The following is a 13,617-nucleotide window of genomic DNA, read 5'->3' on the forward strand; positions in this document are numbered from 1 at the left end:
AGGATATGAATAAAAAGGAAGATATATAATATCCATTAAGGCTTAAGGCAAAATTAAAAAGAAACTGTAATACTGTGGTTGAAAGAGAGGTAGATGTGATTTGCATGCAGGATTCTGTATTAACATTGGAATCAGATAGGAAAAGGCTTATAGAAATAGAGGGAGATGAGTGATTTTTATATTTGTGCAAGACTTATATTCAATATATTTACTGGATGAAAAGGTAACTACATTTTTAGACTGGGCATATATAAAGAGATAGAGGAAGAATTCTATAATTTTTAATATGACTCTGTGGATAAGAGGTGGGAATTATTAAAGAAAAGTAAATGGTTGTATAATAGTAAACAACTTTGTGTTTAGAAGATTTTAATTTGACATAAGGAAATGAGGTAAAAATATAGGTTACTTCAACAATTGATAAATGATACAAGATATCAGATAAACATGGAACCAATGTGACATACTAAGGAAATGGGTCTACAGATTTTGATTACATATTTCTATGTCAAGGGCTTCAAACCACAAAATATAATAAAGGTAGTCATGGCTTTTTAGATCGTGTTGTATTAATGGTGGAAATAGATGATAAAGAATTTGCCCTGGAATTCTGAAAAAGGCTCACAGTTCTCAATAATTGTCTATCACAAGTAGGTCAATAAGCACAACTGTGAGAAAATGCTATTCACACACAACTATAGCTGCACTGAGAAAGACTTCATTATCATATCATTAGTCTTCTCTTTTGGCTGTTCCCATTAGGGGTCACCACAGCGGATCATCTGTTTTCATTTCTTCCTGCCCTCTGCATATTGTTCTGTCACACCAGCCACCTGCAGTTCCTCTCTCACCACATCCATAAACCTTATCTTAGGCCTTCCACTTTTCCTCTTAGCTGGCAGCGCCATCCTTAGCACCCTTTTCCCAATATACCCAGCATCGTTCCTCAGCAGATATCCAAACCAACGCAATCTCGCCTCTCTGACTTTGTCTCCAAACTGTCCAACCTGAGCTGACCCACTAATATACTGATTCCTAATCCTGTCCATCTTTGTCACACCCAGTGCAAATCTTAACATCTTTAACTCTGCCACTTCCAGCTCTGACTCCTGCCTTTTTGTCAGTGCCACTATCTCCAACCCATACAACATAGCTGGTCTCACTACCCTCTTGTAGACCTTCCCTTTCACTCTTACTGGTACCCGTCTGTCACAAATCACTCCTAACACTCTTCTCCACCCATTCCACCCTGTTTGTACTCTCTTCTTCACCTCTCTTCCACACTCACCATTACTCTGAACTTATCATTAGTATGTCTTTGAATTGCACTCTAGCCAACAGTAGTGCTGTTAGACCTGATGGTGGCAATGATTCTGTAGGATTCATGCATCATGTTGGCAAAGAAGCCCCCCTTATACTGATACAGTGCCCCATTATACTGACACAGTGACACACACACACACACACACACACACACACACACACACACACACACACACACACACACACACACACACGCACATCCAGAATCACAATTTCCTACTAAACCCCCTTATTGCAACCATCAAGGTTCACACACACACACACACACACACACACACACACACACACACACACACACACACACACACACACACGCATATGCATCCATCCTTCTAAAGACAGGCAAACACATGTCTGCATATATATACACACACTACCACCACAGCCAACCCTCACATCTTTGCTCATCATTTTTATCTGCACTGTGGTTTGCTGATGTGCAGTAACTACATTAAGATAGGGTCAGAAGATGGGATCCATATTTTAATGTCGGCTTGCATAACTCACTGGAAAAACAAAGATGGAAAATCCAGGAGAAGAGTGAATCTCAAACATCTATCTTCTCCTTTAAACTTCTTCTTTTGCAGAGGGCAAACCCCACACACCTCATAAAATTATACATACGAATTTCAGGGTCACCATACCTCATAAAAGGGAATATTCTGGGAAATGGCAATCTTAGAGTGTACTACAATCTTTTTTTTGGTCATTCAGTCTCAGTGTTTCAGGACTACACTAGCAGGCCCTGATATGTCAAATGGTTATGCAGAGGATGCCTTGTACACCAGACACAAGTCATCTCTTAAGATTCTGTAGAATCTTCAGTATAGTGACAGGGCTTTGAGTCAGTCCATGTAGGACATATTGATTAGACCTTTTATCCTTTTAGTAAGGTATCTCTGTGGGTGTTCTAGTTGTTGCATGCATCTGGACAGATACATGTCAAATGGGGCATTAAAGTCAATGACTGGCCTAAGGAGAGCTGAGTAAAAGGGGACAATGACATCTCTAGATCTAGACACAATCCTTTTCTTTATAGATTGTACAATGTAGAAAGACTTTCTTATGACAGTGAGCACATGTTGGTTGAATATTAGGTCACTAACCACATAAGTTCCCAAATTCTAAACAAATGGGTCAGTTCTTAAGGGCAAATTGTCAATGTAGGAGTTTCCCAGGATAGACAACTTCCCAAGGAATACAATAATGCATTTTGTGGCATTTAGCATCAGTCCATGATTCTGGTACCAGTTATTTATGCAAGTCAAATTTCTTGCAGGATGGCTAAAGTCATTTAGGGATTAGATGACTGTTTCTAGCTCGCAGTCATCTGCAAACATAGTCAGCCAAAGCCTTTTGGCATTGTTTTTTTACTTCAGGGAGGTAGCTGCCAAATGAAAGATGTTCTAGCACCAAGCCCTGGAGCACACCACTGGGGACTTTTTCTTTTTTGGGGAGGGAGGTAGCTTCCCCTATTTTTGATATCCTGCATCCTATCTGTGAGCCAGTTGGCAATCCAGTGGGTGATGTAGGGTGTTATTCTCAGTTTATTTAACTTGTCTACTATGCCTGATTGGGGGATTGTATCAAGAGCTTTGAACAGGTTGAGGTATGTTGTATGTACCATTTCACCTTCACCTATTGCTTTGGTGACCCTTTTAAAAAATCCACCAGGCTAAGTAAGCATGACCTGCCCTTGACAAATCCAAACTGAGAAGATCAGTGTTTGGAAGTTTTCTATTCCCTTATTAATTAGTTCCATCATTCTTTCCATGGCTTTGCATACGAGACTGGCCATATTTATGGGTCTGTAATTACCTGGGTCTTTGAAAGGTCCTCCCTTATGCAGGGGGAATGACTGCTGCTGCTCTCTATTTGCCTGGTGCAAAACCTCTGTGGAGGCTGAGATTGAACAGTGTTGTTAGAGGAGAGGGTAAATCATGCTTCATGCTTTTTAGATGCTGTGACATCCAGTCAATACCCCACCGAAATACCAACAATAATGTGATGTCCCTTACTAATCTGGGTCAGTAACTAAGGAGCTTCAATCCTCACTACTGACTCCAATATGAGACTGTCACTTAAACAAGAGTAATATTTCAAAAATTCCCCTAAGAGCACAACAGGAACATGCTCTATAACCTGAGACTGGACTGTATACTTTTGTTCACCCTTAGTGTAACTCCTTTTTACACACACCAGAGAAATGTGTCCCAATTTAAGACCTCTGATACACTCACACTTAAATAAATTAATCGCACACATCCAAACACTTCAGGGAAAGCCTGACACAGATTTCCAGCTGTGCCCATTCCCCAAAATAATACAGTAACCCTCTGCCACCAGAGATCATACATGCCCTTTTAAAGGAATACATTTATTAAAATTCAATATTCAAACAACTGATAGCAAATGACCTAAAGCAGCCAGGGTTTCAAAGTGACCTAGGAAGTTATCAAAGCAGGTATAAGCACTCTCAAATCACTAAAGGAAACACTGATTGACCAGCCACAATGTAAGTCAGTGAAAACATTTAATAATAAGCAAAATAATTTAAAATATAAAACAGTAAGTTCCAGTAAACAAACAGAACAAAATCATCAGGAAAATGAAATCAGTACTGAAGGATAGAAATCCAACATTTAGAAAAACTCTGATTAGTTATAATTTTCCTGACCTAAACTAAATTATTACAACAGAGCAAAGGCGGGCTTACAGTTCTTGGTGAGTCCTTTTGGGTATCCACTGCACAGTACAACTGTGAACAACTGACAACTGCAACTGACAGCTATAACTGGCTGTTAACTGATAACAACTGATTTCAACTGTCTTCAGCAGACACTTTTATAGCCTAGCTTAACTGTCACAAATGTTCCAGTTTTAATTTTCATTTCATATTTTGCAAATCAACCAACAGCTGTTTACTAAAGTTCCTTTCTGTCTTTCAGTCTCTGATTTTAGCCTCTGACAGTAATACATGGCAACTGTCAACACTCTGATGACATCATCTGCAGATCAGCTGATTCCGACACAGTCTGCAGTTATAATCTTCACAAATATGCACAGTTAGAAATGTAAAGGAACAATGTTCAAGTCTTTAAAACATTATGTACAAAAGGATTATAAATCAACATGTAAGAACTTATTTACAATATCACAGTTAGTCATGTTGGCGTATAATGCACAGGTTAATCTGAAATTATTTACAAAAACTTCAGCTAGACATGCTAGCACAGATGAAAGCATCTAATTTCTTCACAAATGCATTCAAAGTTATATCAGGACCCATCAATGCAGCATTTTTAGCTTTTGAAAGTGCTTTTAGGACTTGTTTTTGAGTGATAACTGATGGAGAGTCTCTTTTAGGAATATCTTGAAGGACAGACAAAGGGGTGAGAGGGGTAAAATTTGAGTTGAAACTATTGCCAGTAGGTTCCCTTTATCTTTAGTCTCATTGTAGTTAACATTCGCAATCAGCTCAATGCATTGCTTCTCAGATTATGAATAAGAGTAAAAAAGGCCTTTTGACTGTCTTTGGCTTGAGTGAATATTTTAGCCTCAGTCTTGCTTTTTTGTGGATTGTATTAAGCTGTTGAATTGTTCCTTTATGCCAGCCATGAGGATTCTATCATTCTGGGAATTACTCTTTCTTTTAGTCAATTTTTTTCTTCTTTTTATTGTGCAGCTTGTTGATGTTATGCTTCCACCACATGGGTTTGTTTCTGGTGCTTGCCCTGTGCTTGTTTACATGCTGATATAGTGTGGTGGTGTATGTTTCCGCATATTCTGTGGGGTTAACTGGGTTTGCTGGGGATTTGAAGCTTGCCAATGTATCATTTAGGAGTAGGTATTTTGTCTTAGAGAACATTCTAAAGATACTTTGGGTAGCATTGGTCCCTGGTTTCAATTTTGTTTTGAAGGAGACAGCATTATGGTCAGACCTAACAAGTAATGAAGATATTTAAGGGATGATGCATGATGCCCCATACTATGTTGTTCACCCAGTGTATACTCTGATGAATTGTTCCAGGGCATTTGTATTAACAAAGGCCAGAATCTCTGTGCTTATGCATTGTCTCTGTACAAATCCAGACAAATATTTTACTATATCCCATATACCCTCTCTTAAGACCTACTTCCTGCTCTATCTGTGTCTTTTTAGATCAAGGCCTATCCTTGGCAAAACATATCTTATCCTAATAGAGATAATTTAAAATACATAGTTAAATTATTCTGCATATAATTCTAAAGCATCCTACCTAAGGCAGGCAACAAGTATTGTTTAAACTGTGAGCATTGCTGAACTGTTGTAATTTGAAGTATGTATTTGTTTAACAATTACTTTCTAGTTACTAATGAAGTCTTGTACATAAAGTCTAAAATATCTTATCTAATGCTTGTAACATGTTTTTGTATAAACTGTGAAGATTCCTGAACTGTTTAAAATTTGTAGTATTCAACTGTATAACAACTAGTACCTGTATGTTAGTAGTCTAGTAATCTCTTGGAGCTTATCTCCCCGGGACTCTACTGAAAATGGACATAAATCTAGTTAGACTATCCCGGTCAACAAATGTAGAATAAATAAATAAAATAAAAATCAGTGATGGTGTAGGTTTCCTAGCTTATAGTTGAATTGTTTAGATCCCCTCAGAAAATTGTATTGGGTTTAATACAGAGTTGTTCTAGTTCCTGTATATAGGTATTGTGGCTTTCCTGAATCATACAGGGAGGCCTATAGCAACCATATATTAACTAGCTATAGCTGGAGTTTTACAGCTTGCTAATATATGGTACTGGACCTTTCTGATGGTTATTTGGACATGAGGAAGCTGTAGTACATCATGCTGCTTTAACCCTTGATGTGAGACTCTTCTGGATGACAATTGAGATAATATTTCTCAACCAAACTGACTTTATAGCCAAACAGACTGGAATACTGTTAACTTACTGCTCAAACTTAAATTAATTTATATGTACTAATACCTTAATCTATGAGCAGAAAAATTACTATATTTTGTTATTCTTCATTGACACACCTTTTACCCTTTGTCAGAAATGGAAGGTCTGTCAACCAGTCTTCCCTGTGTTGTCAGCCTCATAGCAGTGAATATAGTCAGTCAGTGTAAGAATTGAGTGATGCTTTCAGATAATGATCTTTTACTTAACTTGTCACTGTCTATTTGTGAGAGATGCAAGTGCCTGGCCAAATTAGAAGCCACACACTCACAAAAAACACATCTTGTGTACCTGAACTTACTCAAGAACTTATTATGGACACAATATTATAGAACATGTCACTCTGGACACCAGAGTCACTGGTAAAGATGTACATTGCATATGTTAGACCCATTGTAGAAAACAACTCTGCGTCATGTTTGTACACAAAGGGTGACCTGTCATCATTAGAATGTAAGCAAAGAATGTTTACTAACTGTATTCCAGGTTGTATAGATTTGTCTTACAGGAAGAGCTTAATTTTTTTCAGGTCTATATTCCCCAGGCTTTCATTATATTAGGGATATACTATGTTTTGCATATAGGACATGGCAAGATAAAATGCTGAAGATATTTTTGAACCTTGAGCTTACTCACAGTATTATCACTGTCTATAAGTTGGAATAAATCCCTGATAGATATTAAAAGTTCTACTTCATTATCTTTATTCAAAAGGATGCTTGATTCCTGGGTAACAGAAGCTGTTTTTTTTTCACATGATGTATTGAAGTCTGTGTTCTAATGGCCTATGGGCCCAAACACAGTAATACAAAACTATGAAACTATGGAACTAGTTACTTCCCTGTCTAGGTCTGTGCTCTGTCCATAAGGAACAGTAGGTTTAGGCCTGAGGTAAATTGGGTTTCCGGACCATTTGTCTATGTTAGATTTAAAAATAATGATGAATATGGGGAATTCTTTAGAAGAGATATATGTCATGCCATCAAGTCCTGCTTATCCTATTTATATTGTAATACAGATTTAGTTCCCTTGAGCTTATTTATATTTGTTTTACTTCCAGTTTGTGCACATGTAGTAAGGTTCCAACAGGACTGAGGTCTACAGCCAATAGGAGTATGAAGAAGACAGAGAAGTCAAATAGAGATTTTTGATGCTCTAAGTAACTTATGAATCTCATTCCCAAAATATTTTTTAGTGATGAACCTCTGGGGTTTTTATGTTGGTTAGGTGTTGGGGCCAGTATATGTGGAAGCTATGACATGTACTTATGGAATTAACTGACTGGAGGAACATGGTGGTAGTTAAAGTTAGGGAAAAGGCTTATCATATGGATAGTTCAGCTATAGCAATGGATTATTAAATTTATTCTTCTGGTTCAAATGTAGATAGTTTTGTAGTGCTGAAGATAGGGTTCACTGTTCATAAGGCTTTGACTGATGCTATAACCAGGAGGAAAGAATAGAGAAGTTGCATTTAAGGTATATTTTGAGGAATTGTTTTTTGAAAAATATGTGGATTTTTTTCATCATCTGTGGTCTGACTATATGGGAATGAGGGATTTTTTAAGGATTACACGGAATATTCAGTGGTTTTGAAATTAAAAGTAAGAAGAGATTACAGGTATGCCCTTAATCTGGAGAAACAGCCTTATGTTGAGAATGAGGCTTGGAAAGTAAACATGTTTCATGATGTTTCTGGCATACAGTGTGTTTTGGCATGTAGAGTGATGTACAAAAATAATTTTTGATAAAGGATAGGCTGATATAAAAGTTTTGTGAACAGAAATATCACTATTACACAAAAAGGGAGTAAGTCAATCCCTTGTTCCATAAACAAGTATAACATGACCAGCAGAAATGCATATTTTACTGAGCGAGGAAGTAAGAGAGGTGGGAGTGAATAATTTAAAGCTGGAAATAGTGGGAAATATTTTGTAATTAAGGTATGAGGCACAAAAGTGGGATTGGAGCAATTTGAGTGAGGTGTTTCTGAAATTTCTATCATGGAACTGAAACAGGCTTTAAAATATATTTACCAACTTTCCTCCTTCCAACTGTCCTTTATGCTGCCCCTGATGTCATTAATCTACATGCAACTCAGACCAATCTCCATGAGCAATGCTATAACAAAGTAGTCATATTTAATGATAATACAGCTTACAAGATCCCACCATTAACTAAAGCAGCTACAGTGATTAGAACCTGCCTTACTCCCTAACTCAAATCTCATCTACTTACCACATGTGGCAATATTTACAGACCTGAAAAATCCTGCAGTCTATCTCACATCCTTCAACAGCAAACAGGCTTCTTCCCTCAGTTGATAAAACATTCACCTAACAACTAATTCAAACAACTCTGCTGACAATTCTGTCTCTCTAATCCTCCTAATTCTCAAAAATACGAAACTCCATTCCCTTTGTCCTTAAACAAACACCTGAGGTGAAATATTTCAAGTCTAAGTTAAAACAAAACCTAATAAACACATGACAGTGTTCCTGTTCAACTCCATGCTAGGCAAAAATTCTAATCCATCCACACAGTGTATTGTAAGCAAAGCTGTACCTCACCTAATCTAAGGACACTATACTGACATATTACAGCCTAAAGCTGTACCTCACCTAATCTAAGGACACTATACTGACATATTATAGCCTAAAGCTGTACCTCACCTAATCTAAGGACACTATACTGACATATTACAGCCTAAAGCTGTACCTCACCTAATCTAAGGACACTATACTGACATATTACAGCCTAAAGCTGTACCTCACCTAATCTAAGGACACTATACTGACATATTACAGCCTAAAGCTGTACCTCACCTAATCTAAGGACACTATACTGACATATTACAGCCTAAAGCTGTACCTCACCTAATCTAAGGACACTATACTGACATATTACAGCCTTTGTCTCTATCATTCTTTCTCCCTAAACCACTTACCTTTCTCGCCTTAACACTTCCCACTCTTCTCTTTACTCCATCCCCCCACACTTTTATTATACCTTCCTATTCCACATCAGAATCACTTAGTTCATTACCTTTCTTTTTGTCTATCTTCTTCTTTCATTCCCTTTCACATCACATTGCTTCTGTATCTCCCTTTACTGAGCCACAAACCATTCACTGGCACTTTACAGCCTCTCTCCATGACAATAATCCTATATCTTTTTACTCAGCCTTTGCCAAATTTCCTCTAACTCATCCTATTTACTAATCATCTATTTTAATCTCTAACACATCCAATGCATGATCTAGCCACTGTCTGTGTTTACACCTCTACTTATTTCCTTGGTGTTGCCTCTAAAACTTGTTTTTTTTTTTCCACTTCACTCCTCCTGCACAGTATGGTATCACTTCCATCAATACATTGCTTAATTTTTCCCCAAACCTCACTTTTTAAAATGGCTTTGTCTTTTCTTTCCTACCACTTTCATTGTTTAGACTATTGTTCTACTCATGCATTACATTTTATTTATGACTTTTGTCAATTTATATGTATTGTTGTCTTTTGCTAAACATCTGTTTGCTTTACTGTGTGCTTTATTTGCATTTGTTCTGATAAATTGCTTAAAGTCATTGCAATTTTATCTGTTTTTTATACCTTTGTACTCTCCTTTTAATCAAATGCTAATAAATAAATAAATGTAATACAAGTACTACACCATACTTTGCTGATGAATTAGATTTACAATTATTGTTACTCCCTTTTTAATATCTCAAAATGTTTTGAGTTTCTAATACCATGATAGGAATGGACCCTATTCCTAAGTCATAGTATGATGGAAAATAATATAGCTTCATCCTTTAATGTTAGTCAAGAGTGTTCTTCTCTGCGTGTGCAGTAAACCTAGAATTGCCTCCTACTGCAGTTCATATGGAGTTACATGTGCTGGATTGTATTTTTTATTAGTCCTGTTGCTCCTACTACTGTTATAACTGTCTAGGTATCTATATTCCACACTACTGTAATTTCTGCTGCAACCCCTGATAACTTATGAGATTGCGTATCTCAGGATGTCAGACAGTATAATTGCTTTGTGTAGCAGTTTCACTGTTTAACTCTACTTTTGACTGCTATGTCTGATTTTCTTGCATCTGTTTTCATAACTGTTTACATTGGGTGAGCCTGTGTGATACCAAATTCATCATTATCAATAATTCTTTGTGGTTCATGTTTCCAATGCTTTTCAGCTACCTATATACTGTAGTGTTTACACCATCCTCAGTGCAATAGTCTTGCCACATTAATGAGACTTTCAGTATACAGACCCTCAGCCGTGATTGTATCACATCCAGCAATAAAATGCAGAACTGTTTCCCTTTCTGTTTTGCAGAACCTGCATTTGTCTCTTTCTCCCACTTTTTCTATAAATTTTGTAAACCAGTGTGTATATAGCCCAGTATCTTGGGCTGACATTATTAGTCTTTTATGGTTTGGTTTAAATTTGCCTGTTCTTAACCATTCTTGTGTCAAATATTGGTCAATATGTGGTTATTACAGGAGTTTTCTAGACATTGCACTGTATTTCTGATCATTCAAAATTTATTTCCTTTTCTTTTGGTCCTTTTCTTTATATTCTTTTTTTTTTTGGCACATTCAGTTGCTGCCAAATTTTTGTCTACTTCTGGTTTGATTTCTGTTTCCAGTCATATCTGAAATGCTTCTGCTAAACTATGCAAAGATGTCATCTTAGACGTCTTCTCTTCATACTTTAGAACTTTCACTTTGTTTGATCTGAGGAGGCAGCATATATGTATGCAGTCCCACAATTACCAAAATAAATACATCGTCATTTTCAAGCACGCCCTTATCCCCTTCAGATCAAGGGGTATATGATCTTGGTGTGTACTGTATTTTATATATCATTTTATATGTATGAAGCATTTTTCCTTGTTTCTTTTTTTATTATTATTTATTTATTCATTTATGTTTTTTTTTTTTTTTTGTCCAACTGATTCAATGTTGTTTGGGGCTAGTAAATTACACCAAAGCTGTAACTTATTACAGGAAGAGCAAATTGATATACCTTGGACTTTATTCCCAGATGTGAGGGCATTTTCAATATTAGCTTTAGTCTTCTGAAGTATTCCTTTCAAAGCATTGTTTTCATTTGTTCAAGTTTTTATTGCCACCTCTGTATCTAGTACCAAATATGTATATATTCACTCTTGCTCAAGTTGCTTTACATCACATTCCTGTCTCACGGTTGATATTTTATTGGTGCTGCAAATTTCCTTGTGTAAATGTTACTTTTGCACATTTATCAAGAGCTGGTGTCATTTTTATATCATCTGAGAAAGATTTAACCATTTGCTGTTCTGCTTTCAGATTCACACCCAATAAACTATACAGTTTTAAATCATCCTGCAAAAATAGATGAGGTGTCTTTGAAAACAGTTGTGTTTTTGGAAGTTAGGCTGTAACTATAGTTTAGTCTATTAAGTAAAAAGCTTACCACTAAGAGTGCTAACAAAGAATCCCCCGGAATATTCAACTTTGACTTTTCATTCCTTGGGTAATAGTTTGCTAGTTATCATGTCTCACCTGCAAAGTGGTTTGTCAGTGCTTCATAGTCACTAAAATACAATTGGTCAATGTCAGATGTATCTTATCCCATCTATAAGCATTCCATAAGCCATAAATGTGTGATACTGTTGAATGCTATTTTGTAATCTATCCATGCTATACTTAGAATCTTCCCCTTTTTATAGCTCACTATTATGGCTTTCTTTAAAAACTGATAAGCCTTTGCTGCATGTATCTTTCTTTTACTGCCTTTTTGTTCTCTTGCCAGTAAAAACATGGCTATAAATGTTATCTGCATCAGTTCCAGTTTATGATTTATATATTGGTCTATAGTTCTTGGGATGGCTTGCAGTTTTGTTCTTAAAGAGGAGTGTGTTTTTTCCTATTGTTAACCAGGTTTCTGTCTGTTCGTATAATTTTTCTCAGGACTAAGTCTTTGGGTAAAGATGCTAACACCTTTAGCCAGAAGTTAGGTACCTACTGTATTATCTGGATCCAGAGTTTTCCACTAAGAATATTTTCTTAATAATTTCTCTAGCTGTTATTTCCTCTCATTCCATATCCTGTATATTAGAGCTCCTTTCTGTTTCTTTTAACTCTTCTACCTAGTGTTTAGCATCTTTGCTATGTTCAACAGGGTCTTCGAGGTCATCAGAAATGTTTTCTTCAAAATTCTTCAAAATGTACATTTTTTTGGTGGTGTTTTGCTTTGCTTCCCAGTTCTCTACAAGACCATTATGGGTCATCAATGAATTACTTATTTTGTAATTTCTATATGTATTTATCTGTATGCCATTTACATTTTGAAACAGTCTAATAAATCCTGATCTGTTTTAAGACTGCGGCTTGTATTCATCATATCGAGCATTCTAAGAATTTAGATTATCTTTTCCCTTTTCTGTATTTTTTCAGCAGTGAAACTTTGTATCTTAATTGTTTCATAGTTTCTGTCCTTGGTTACTCTACAGTTTTGTGGTACCATTTTATCTGTTTATAGCTTAGCTGTACTGTAATATATCCTTTTTATTTGTGTTATATCAGATGAATTTCTCTTAAAAATCCAAATTACTGTGTGAATCTGTTTTACCAGTCTTCTGTAATCTATTTCCTTCATATGTCCACATCTACCAAATAAAGCAGGACTTCCCTTAGATAATTTCTTCTGGACTGACAGCATCCTCTTTGCTTTCTCTTTCCTGCTCTTTCCCTTGCTTTTCAGCATGAGTCTCCTACAAAAGGTTCCAAGACATTGACCTGTAGCTCATCTGCTTCAGGTGTGTCATGCTGCATCTGCTGGTCCACTGTCTTGGGTCTCCTTTGACCCATCATGTCCTAATACTGACTGTGATGGAGTTTCTACACTAACTCCTTCACTTTTCAGATAGCCTATTATTTCACTTTCTAGTTGTTTAATTTTCCATATCTAGATGTCTTTACCTTTATTTCTCTTCAAATATTTTTGAAGCTGCATTTTTTGATTGATTATTTTGGCTTTCTTCTGTGCACAAATATTATAGTATATCAGATAGAGGTTTTTTTCTTTGCCATGTCTGTTTTTTAATACCTTTCAATAACCTCTGGCTTTTATTTGTGTCTGTTCCTTATCTTGTTTCTCTTCCTTTGTCAGGCAGCCCAATATTTCCTCATTTAAGTAATGTTTTTTTCTGATTTGCTGCATTAAGTATCTTAAATTATCTGTAGTTTTCAATATATTTTTTCCTTGTCAAGTATTTTCTTTCCTCTAATTTATCTCCAACTCGTATTCTCTATCCTCGGATATATATGTTTTTTTTCAAATAGTA

The sequence above is a fragment of the Protopterus annectens genome, chromosome 14.part0, assembly GCF_019279795.1.
Source record: "Protopterus annectens isolate FY-2018-M chromosome 14.part0, PAN1.0, whole genome shotgun sequence".
Classification (NCBI taxonomy): Eukaryota; Metazoa; Chordata; order Ceratodontiformes; family Protopteridae; genus Protopterus; species Protopterus annectens.